Source organism: Manacus vitellinus, unplaced genomic scaffold (genome assembly GCF_001715985.3).
Source record: "Manacus vitellinus isolate BGI_N305 unplaced genomic scaffold, ASM171598v3 scaffold_84_pilon, whole genome shotgun sequence".
Classification (NCBI taxonomy): Eukaryota; Metazoa; Chordata; class Aves; order Passeriformes; family Pipridae; genus Manacus; species Manacus vitellinus.
In genome coordinates, this window is record NW_021940840.1 from 980,225 (window position 1) to 991,307 (window position 11,083).

The following is an 11,083-nucleotide window of genomic DNA, read 5'->3' on the forward strand; positions in this document are numbered from 1 at the left end:
TGAGGAACATGCAAATTGACTGGTTTGACTCTGCAGGGGGGTCCCATGTGTCTGAGAAGTGCTGCACCAAACCCTAAGTGTGATGGTGTCATCCTTGTATTTAGTTTTCCAAAGTGTCCTGATTCCCCATTGCCCTGGGACATGGAGAGCATGTGTGGAGCAGCTTGTTTTGGACCAGCCAAAAATAATAAGGTGTACAAATAATAAATCAATATGACTAAAGACAGAATAAATAGTCTTTTCTCCTATGTTCTTGGCAAATGGACTCAGGATCCCAGCAGAGCCCAGAGGGAGGTGCCCACTGCTGGTAAAGGTTTGTACAATTTAGGAAGTCAAGAGCCTTTTGTGTACCAAGCAATTATCTGAATAGAAAGACCCCTTTTAATTATTTGCTTTTTTTTCTGGGAGTGCCAAGCAAACGTTCTTGCTGTAATGAAGGCAATGAACCAACGTGACTCCTCTTAACCCAAAGGTATTTAATCTCCAAAGCTCCAAACGGGCCCTCACTGTGCCTTTATTTGGACCTGTGAACATGAGAAATAGAAAGTTGGATGTGCCCCATCTTGCTGCTGCAGAAGACAGTTCACTCCCACTCCCAGCAATATCTCTGGAGAGGCTTCCTTAATTCTTTCACCTATGGAAGCAGTTTTCTTATCACAGAACTTCATCAAATTATTCTGGCACAATTTATGGTGGTAGCCTACGATGTGTAATTTTATTTGCCATTTACTTAACTCGTTCTGATATTTCTCATTCAACCTTTGTTGTACAGCTTTTGTTAACACTCAGGTCACAGGAACAAGCCCGAGGCACTATTTTTTTGGTTTCAGATCCAGGTACTACACTTGTTCCTCTGCAGTCATACCCAGTCACCCCAAACCTTATAAATCTCCTGAATGCATTTGCTACAAGAAGTGTGGCTTGGAATGCTAAATCATTCCAAATCCTGGATGGAAGTTACAGAGTCCTCTTCTCCTGAGTTTCTCACGTCAGCTACTTTGAGATCTGCTCTCAGTGTAACCGTGATCTCTCCTCACACCCGTGACTTTGTTCCCTTGGCCAACCCACAGTGAGCAATTACTGCACCCTTGGAGCACCAAGGCCTTGTTTCACTTCTCATGCTGCCTGAGCCTCCCTTAATCTCATCTCTACCTCTCCATTATCACAGCCACAGATCTTTCCCTGCTCTCATTTTATTTGAATGGCAGGAGAAACTCCACCTCTTTGCCCTCAGTACCCTTTGTAAAGTCCAGCCCTGACACCCGATGATTTTCATTGTGTTCCTGCCTTTCCTGACGGCAGGAAATGGTTCCCTGTTCCTAAAAACCCACTTCAATGTACTAAACTATTGCTGAACTATTAATTACTTATTAATTGGATGCTGCAAACAATAAACATGCCAGAGTGTCTCACGATCTAAGATTTAGCTCTTTAATAAGCACATCCAGGGGTTTAAACTCTGCTGTTATTAAACCCTTTGGAGAGAGAGAAAATTATAACTTCAAGCTTTCTTTCTCAAACATATTCTTAATGTTGGAAATTTTAAACAGAGAGAAAAACCCACACAAAAGCAATTGTGAACAAATTGGTCATGAATATGGGTAATTTAATAAACAAAAAGTTCCTAACTGGAAGAGTAATGGCAGCTTTCCAAAAACCAGGGACTGGGCTGAGGGACTGGGAATCTCTTCCAATCCCTCTGATCTTTTAAGAAACTTAATCTTAGCAGGATGATATGAAGAACTTCACTAAGGAAATATCCTCACATTCATAGGGAACTAGGAAGATCTTAGACCAAGGGGTCACCTGGCCAAATCATTCAGCTCATGGTTTCTCTGTGGTTTGCTTTCCCGTGTTCAGCTGTGGGCAACAGCAACGCCCTGGGCCAAGAGACTGGAAAGATAAATGGCATTAGGATTGTGCAGTGTGGTGCTATAGATGTGCTAAGAAAAGCATGTGAACTCCAAAAGCTGTTAAGTCTGTCACATCAGCTTCCCCTCACAAGCACAGAGAAAGAGCAGGAGGAGGAAGGAGCCGGCGTGAAAATCGTTACCAACACACCAACTCTGTGCAGGGAAAGATGGAAAATCCAGGCAGCTTTTTCCAGGAGAGCAGAGTACAGGGTAGTTAGTGGAGAAAGATAAAGGGAAATAAAGATTAGGCTGGCTGTGGGAGGATCTGAGTGATGTAGGACTGCAGACAGAGAGCTCTGAGACAGCAACTCAGGATGCCCTGAGATCAGCTGCTTGGGCTCCTCTCAGTAATTACTGGGATTCCCTTGGCCAGAGGCTGGTTGGGCACTGCCCAGGCTCCCCAGGGCAGTGGGCACAGCCCCAAGGCTGCCAGAGCTGCAGGAGGGTTTGGATGATCCTCTGGGGCACAGGGGGTGACTCTTGGGGCTGGGCCTGTGCAGGGCCAGGGGTTGGACTGGATGATCCTTGGGGGTCCCTTCCAGCTCAGCACATCCTGGGATTCTGTCCAATGTGTGGCTGTCACCTCATCCCTCCACCCTGCTTGAGGGTTGATGTGTGTGTTTGGGGAAGGCAGGGAGCCATATCTGCTGCTGCTGTGAGAGGAGCCAGGCACAGGAGACCTGAGAACATCTGGGGAGCAGGAGGATCCTTCTGCATTATTTGCAGGTGGGCCGCAGTGCTGGCAGAGAAGTCACAGAACCCCAAAATGGTTTGGATTGGGAAGTCCCTGAAACTTCCAGCTTGGAGATAGTTGTGTTCAGCTCAGAGCATGGCTCAGCTCCAGCAGCTTTGGAGCTCGTGATGCCTCTGGAGCATCAGAGGGATGTCCATCTACTGACCCACCTTGCTCTGCTCCTGCTTGAAAACCCCATCCTGCTCCTCAGGCCAAAATGCTTGGGAATTGTTGGGTCATAATGGGGGGAGAAGGCAGAGCTGTAAGTGCCTCCCCTGCCAGCAGAGATCATGGACCCAGGGAATGGCCTGGGTGGGAAGGGGCATTAAATCTCATCCAGTCCCACCCCTGCCATGGGCAGGGACACCTTCCACTAGCCCAGGTTGCTCCAAGCCCCGTCCAACCTGGCCTTGGACACGTCCAGGGATCCAGGGGCAGCCACAGCTTCTCTGGGCAACCTGTGCCAGGGCCTCCCCACCCTCCCAGTGGAGTGCTGAGGAGCTTTGCTGCTCTCAGCTCTGAGCCACGTGTGCTCCCAGGGCATCCTCCACCAGCTGCCCACAAGGAACAGCTCTGCCACCTCTGCCTTCCAAGGAACTCACCAAGCCCCACATCTCCCTTAGGCAGGATTTAAGCAAATCCAGACCTGATTTAAGGACCAACAGACTCCTGAGCTCTGCACAAACCCATTTCTGGGTGTGAAGGTGCTGAAGTATTCTCACACTAACAGAGCCAAATTGCTGTACCTGGAGCACAACAGCTTTCCTCACATAATGGCTTTTATCTCCAGCAAATTTGATGGTTTGTTATAAAATAATGTTAAGCACAATGAAATAATAAGCGGCTGGCATGTTTTCTTGTCAAAAAAAAAAACCATTAAAGTTGTAAACATCAAAACAGCACAGCATTGCTATTGAAAGAAATGGCTAATAAACCAGTTATTTCTTTCCAATAAGTATTTTGTAGGTGATGTATTTGTGATGTATCAATTATTTATCTCACTATATGGTTGAGATGTGCACTTTAATAAAATGTAGAAAGGTTTTTAATTTTTCTGAACAATAAATGCAATTGATTTTGTGACTAGCATGAAGAATAGATTGACTCTAATGTCTTTTTCTTGTAGTATTTTGTATTGTTTTATGTGAAAATCTTGAGTTTAATAGATTTTTAAAAAAGTGCTCCACTAAAATGGCCAGAAAGAAGGATAAATCTCATTAACTGAAAATTCTTCATTTTCCATATGCAAATATGTAAGGATTATAATTATCTTTTCTTTCATCTGAATCACAGTGTTTGTCATGTTTATTTGTTCTGTATTTTCATAAACATTTAGGATTATTAATAATTTAGAAAAGATGTTTAATTTCAGTGTAATGAATTCATGCAGGCAAAATAAATATGCAGGATAAGCAGTCAGGGTGTCTCACAGCTCTTAAACAGCCCTTACTCTCTGCTCATACCCACTTCAAGGACTGATCCTGGCTTAAGTGAGCGAGAACAGTCTCTCACCTTAACACCTGATTTTAGTGTAAATCCAGGGGAGCTCCTGTAGCCAGGGGAGTTAACTCTGATTTATATCAGGGCTTTTATTCCAGCAGCAGGCACAGCTCCAAACACAGCACTGAAACTGCTCCTTACCTGGGATGTTCACACAGACTTGGAATGAGAGGCTGGAAAGCAGAGCTGGGAAAGGGCCCTGGGGGTGCTGGTGGTGCCAGTTGTCCCTGAGTCAGCAGTGCCCTGGCAGCCAGGAGGGGCATCCCTGTCCTGGGGCACCAGGGAGGGGATTGTCCCTCTCTGCTCTGCCCTGGGGCGGCCTCACCTCAACATTGGGGCAGTTTGGGGGGACACAATGGAGGGAAGGGATTGAGCCATTGGAGAGTGTCCAAAGGAGGGACATGGAGATGGGGAAGGGCCTTGATTTGAAGGTGTGTGAGGACACTGAGGGCACTTGGTGTGTTCAGCTGGAGCAGAGGAGACTGAGGGGAGAGCTCAGTGCAGTTCCAAGTGCCTGGGCAGGGGCAGAGGAGGGGCAGGGACTGAGCTCTGCTCTGGGGGGACCAGGGACAGCAGCCAGGGAATGGCTGGAGCTGTGTCAGGGCAGGCTCAGGTTGGATCTCAGGCAAAGGTTCTTCCCCCAGAGGCTGGTTGGGCACTGCCCAGGCTCCCCAGGGCAGTGGGCACAGCCCCAAGGCTGCCAGAGCTGCAGGAGGGTTTGGATGATGCTCTGGGGCACAGGGGGTGACTCCTGGGGCTGGGCCTGTGCAGGGCCAGGGGTTGGACTGGATGATCCTTGTGGGTCCCTTCCAACTCAGCATATCCTGGGATTCTGGGATTATTCTGTGAGATCACAGCACACTGGCAGTGCACTGTCTCTCACAGAATCGTTTCTGATAAGCTCAGCTCAAACTCGGGCTGTACCTGGGCAGGCACAGGCTCATTTTTACCAGCCAGAGCCACCAACAGTTTACAGGAGCAGGACAGGCATATAATGATAATTCCCCAAGGAAAAAGCCTTCATATTGTGGGGAATTCCTTCCTATTATTCCTTTTCTTCCAAGAGTTTTCTGGATCTCTTCTGGACCTGTGGAGGCTTCAGCATTGGTGCTCTGTGGCCTCATCTTGAGACACAGGACATGTGCAGATGACATATTGCTTCAGTTAGTTTGGTTGAACCTTAGATCCATTAAATGTAGGTTTGCACATGGTCTGTCCTGATGCCTGACATTTTGAGCTTATGTTACGAAAGATTCTACACAGAAATTACAGAATTAAAACATGATTATAATTTCAGCTCTGAAATTGCCAGCTCTGCATATTTAGGATTTAACTTGAAATTTTAGTTGTCACTATCAATAGCAAATGACAGCTTGGCCTGAAACCCTAGTTCAGAATTCCCACTTTTTTCCTTGCATAGAAATTTGATATCAAAACTTCAGGATTCAGTGCCCTCTTGTCACAGCAGTGCCTTAGTGCCTGTGGCAGTAGGTGACAGCTTTTCCAAGCCTTGTGTCTGGTTGTTTCCTTTAGTATTAAAGTTCTTGTTCCTCTTTCCCATGCAGACTTCTGGATTCAGAGAATCCATGATGTGTCCCAGCAGGAGTTTGACCTCAGGTGGTTGTTCCTGCCATCACCAACATTTCCAGCTGCCTCCCACCCCCCTCCACATTCCTGGGGAAGTTCAGTGGTTGGTATGAGGCCGAAGCAGCCCCTCTCCACCCAAGTTCCCTGACTTTCTCCAGCTGATGATGAGGTTTTCAGACATCAAGACAAATGCTCAGCTCTTCTTTCCCATGACTATCAAGTCCTGCCCCTGCTCTGCATTCAAGCTGCCTTCAGAGCTCAAGCCCTGCAGAATTTCCCGAAAACTATTTCAATAACTTGAATCAACAAGAGATTTCCTGGATAATTATTGAGTCTGGTTTATTGAGTTTGAATGAAGATATTTGTTACATCCAGAATTTCACAGTTTAGTATGATTCTCTATTGGCACAAAAGTTCATCATAATATCTCATTACATACAGTTCAGTGCTGTCTTCTCTAAAATCTCTTCTCTGCTAGAGATACATGGACCCCTTTCCCCTCCCAAACACTTGTGTTACTCAACTGACAAGGAATGTGCTTTAAAACTGACCCATGAGCAAGTTATTCTGAGCCTGAAATCTCTTTAAGCAAACACTCAAGGCAAAAATCAAAATTGATCAAATATGAGTTACCTTATTAAGACTAATGAGGTCCTGGGTTGTGTTTTTCAATGAACAAAGCATTTTTATCAGCTCCCCTGCAGCAGACATGCAGTAATCATGCAGTGTGCAACGGAGAAGGGGAAGGGCCTTGATTTGAAGGCGTGTGAGGACACTGAGGGCACTTGGTGTGTTCAGCTGGAGCAGAGGAGACTGAGGGGAGAGCTCAGTGCAGTTCCAAGTGCCTGGGCAGGGGCAGAGGAGGGGCAGGGACTGAGCTCTGCTCTGGGGGGACCAGGGACAGCAGCCAGGGAATGGCTGGAGCTGTGTCAGGGCAGGCTCAGGTTGGATCTCAGGCAAAGGTTCTTCCCCCAGAGGCTGCTTGGGCACTGCCCAGGCTCCCCAGGGCAGTGGGCACAGCCCCAAGGCTGCCAGAGCTGCAGGAGGGTTTGGATGATGCTCTGGGGCACAGGGGGTGACTCTTGGGGCTGGGCCTGTGCAGGGCCAGGGGTTGGACTGGATGATCCTTGTGGGTCCCTTCCAACTCAGCATATTCTTAGATTCTGCTACAGGTTTGCAGTCCAGTTTCAGTGGAGCAGAGGAGCCCAGGAACAGATCCAGCAGTGCCAGGATCAAATCCAACCCTCAGTGTTCCCTGTATTGGCTGTCATGACATGAGTAAATATTTTAAACCAGGCAGAATTTTTCCCATTGAATATTGGTTGGAGAGCAGACACTGCCCCAATAGTACCTTCCTTTCTGGCTTCTCCCACTGTTCAATCAGAGTGGCTCCACTGAGCTGGGTCTGGCATTCTGTGCTTTCCCATGTTTTCTGGATGCAATGGAAAATGTACTTCTGTCAGGGTCATCTTGCTCCCTGCCCCACAGCTGTTGTGTTTGGAGAAGCAGCAGGCAGGAGGTCCGAGCTCAGGAGAGGGAAGGTCTGGAGGCTCTGGTGCTGACTCCAGGGTTTGTGTTGTGCAGGATGGAGCTCGAGGAAGGTGTCTCTCAGTGGGTCCTCCCCTGTGCAATGTTGATGAGCACAGAGACAGGTGGATTAACCTAACTGCCAGGCAGTCAGGACAAAGTGTTTGGTGTGTAGAGGTTGGTCATTTACCCATAAACTGACTACAGGGAGGGGAAAGAAGAGCCTTTATCTCCATGCTGAAGAGCCCCTTTAACAGGAAAAGGCCCCATCAGATCCTGTGGCTGGAAAATGACACAAAACAAATGAAAAACATAAATAAGGTTTAAAATTTCAATGCAATGTTTATCACTGTCTTGGAAAGTGGCATTTGGTTTGAAAAGGTGGCTCTGGTAGCTACCATAGCTTTCACTAAAAGCACATCCAGCTTATAACTGGCTCCAGTTTCCAGCTGTTGGATCTTTTGAAGAAATGCCCTGGGGACAGGGTGGACCTGAGCAGCAGGTTCTTGCTGAATGCAGCTTCTGTGCCTGGAGGTGCTGAGGAATGCCCAGGGATTGCTGCTTAAGGTGTTTTAACTTGGATACACAGGCGGAGATGCCGATAATGGACATTTCTGGGTTTCAAGCCTGTTTACCACAGAGACAGCAAGCACAGCAAACCCAGATCCATTCCCCACTGATGCCAGGGTTATTCCCACTGGGTTACACATCTGTTTTTCAGTGTCACAATGAAACTTGGTTTCAGACACCTTTGGGGACCTCTTTCTCTGTCATGTGTCTGGCCTGTGGCTCCACCTTTCAGAAGCCTCCAGACAGGTGAGTCTGCTGGTCAGGAAGGATCACAGCAGTTCAGAAGCAGAGGATTTTGGAATCTCCTTGGATGCCACCACCAGATCTGCAGATCACAGAACCAGGAATGACCTCTGCTCTTCTCACCACACTCATAGTGCAAGCAGAGGGTTCTGTACCTTGAAAATGGAGAGAAGTCCATGTTGAACCCATGTTTGGGAATATGGAGCTGTGACACTGGGAATCAGTCCAGTCCACCTAACAAAGAAATAAAGACAGTGATGGAACTATAGAATCATGGAATCATTAAAGTTGGAAAAGACCTCCAAGATCTTTGCCTGAGTACCACAGCACCCTCTAAACTATATCACAAAGTGTCACATGTGCTCATTTCTTGGACACCTCCAGGGATGGTGACCCCACCTCTGCCCTGGGCAGCCTGTGCCAGTGCCTGACCACCCTTTCAGTGAAGACATATTTCCTAATATCCAACCTGAACCTCCCTGGACTGAGCTGGTGCACACCAGGTTAACTGTCCTCCCTCAAATGTACAAAAGGCAGGTGTGGATAATCCGTGCTCTGGAGAGTTCAGGGAAAGAGCCTGAAAATCACGTTCCACCCGTGTGAATATTTGAGTCCAAGGGACAGACACGAGTGAAGTGATGAAGTTCCTCACAACTGAGCACATCAGCAGCACCTGCCAGCAGCTCCAGCACCTTGACCTTCTTATGTGCTCAAAAAGCACCTGGCGAAAGCCGGGATGGGAATTCTGGGTGAACACACAGGAGTCCTCAGGGTGGAACGAGCAGGAGCCTGGGGGAGATGTGGGTTAACAATCTCCAGGGCAGGACCTACAGGAAGAAGACTGAGTGAGTAAGAAGGGCTGTCACAAAAAAGCTCAGGCACATGGGCTGAATCCCTGGGCAGTCACAGGGCAATGCTGGAGCTCAGAGGATCCTTTCCCATGTGCACTGACTTTGGAGGAAACATCAAAGCTGACTGCAGTGATGTGGGGCTTGCAGAGCCCTGGGCTGGGCTGCCTTTGGGTGGCTCAAAATGCACAGAAAGCAGCTCTGAAAAATGCTTCACCCTCTTCTTGGTGCTTCCCAGAGTAGGAGCTGGAGTGGGAGTAAGAGAACAACAAAAGGAGAGACAGGGCTGTGCTGACACCAGTCCCTCAGTGCTTCTGAGGTTCAATCTACATGCAGATACAGAGCTGTGGTGTTCCCAGTGGGAATGCAGCTTGCTGTTCCCATCAGGACAGCTGGGAAATCACTAGACCTCCTCCCAGCTCTTTCCTACCTCTTCTCTTTCTTTCCTCCCAGTGAAATGATGCTGAGAAGGAGCTCTAAATTAATCCTGGCTGAGCCAGAGGCTCCTGCTAGGCTGACTCTGAGGACACCACACAGCAGGCACAGGATGTGTCATTGTGTTCCCCCCCAGCAGAACGTTTGCAGTTCATACAAATCACCTGAACTCAAATATCTGTATTCATAAAACCCCCAAACCGTGGAACAGGTGATTTCATGGCCTTTCTGCTTGACAAGCAGCTCACCTGGGACAGGTATTTTGCAGAAGCCATTGGCCCAGCAGGGTTCAGGAGTTTTCTGATTTTGCCAATGTACCTTTTATTTGGTGATGTGGGGGAGGAAGAGGAATAAATCCCCTCAGCCTGTCACTCTGTAGATACACACTGCCCCAAGTTCTATTGTTCCAGCTCTCTGCCAAGTGCAGGCTTGCCAGCCAGAGACAACAATGTTTAATTTATGAAGGGCTGAGTTTTAATCAGTTTTTTATTGTTTGTTCCAGCAATAGATCAGTTTAATGGCAGTCTGAAAAATGCACCATAAGCAAACCTCACACATGCCATTCTCCTCCCCCCAAGATATTTCCCATCAGAAGTTTGACATGCTGGGCATGCTGGGAACAGGCAACCCGTGAAAGCCAGGGTTTAAAATAAGTGACCAAGCTGCAGCTCTCCTAGGGTTTGTGGGTTGGTGGATCCTGCTGCACTAAGGGCAGATTTGGAGATAAATCTGTATTCAGAGTCTTTTCACACTGAATCATGAGATTCCTTTTTATAACCAAGACAGCAGACACTGACTGTGCACCTCCCTCAGAGCTGGTGGTGGAACTTGGCTTCTTGTCTTCAACCCAGCCAAGATTTACTGTAAAGGACCTTTGCTGACACACCTGGCCAGTCATCCTCTTTTTTTTTCATGTATTACACTCCACATCTCTCTCCAAACACCAAATTCCCCCCATCTCCAGTGGAATCCTGGCCTGGCCACCCCATGAGTCGTCCTGGGAATAAAGTTGTGTTCCCTGGGCAGAACTGAAGAAAAGAGTTGTGAGCCCTGGCGGGGGGAAATTATTTCACAGTCAAAGGAAAACACATGAAACATATTTACTGCTCCATTTTCAGGCCTATTTTTAGACAATTAAAGATGTAAAAGGTTTGGGTCTGGATCCAGCCCGGGAGTGGAGGGTTTGGTGCAGCCTACATCTGTTTTTTGAGAGGTGCTCTTTGAAAATGAGCAATTAGTTGAATCAAATCTTGTGTGACTCCAAAGCAGATCCAGAACAGAGTTATTGCCACTGCCACCCACAGACAATGGGGACTGAAAGTCCTCTTTGCTTTGCAGAGCTGTATCAATGGTTACTTTTCATGTCTTCCACAATTATATATTCCACCTCTCCTTGGCTCTCAGGGTGGTGCTGGAATAACTCTTCCATGGTAGGAAAACGGTGGTCAGATGCTTAACCAGTGCCAAGATAAATGCAGAAATGAGCATGAAGGAGCACAGCAAATAAAAGAAGATTAAATCTATTTTATAGTGGACACAACATTTCCCAACAGATTTCTTTCGTGCAGAATATAGATCCTTGTTAGACAGCTGAATTATGCTGGTTGGAATTATGTGGAAGTGAACACAGCAGGGTTTGACCCCCTGTCAAGGAGCTGGGCAACTCCTCCAAATCCTGACTGTGCCAGAGGCTGCAAGGCTGCACCCCAGGGAAGGGAGGGGGACTG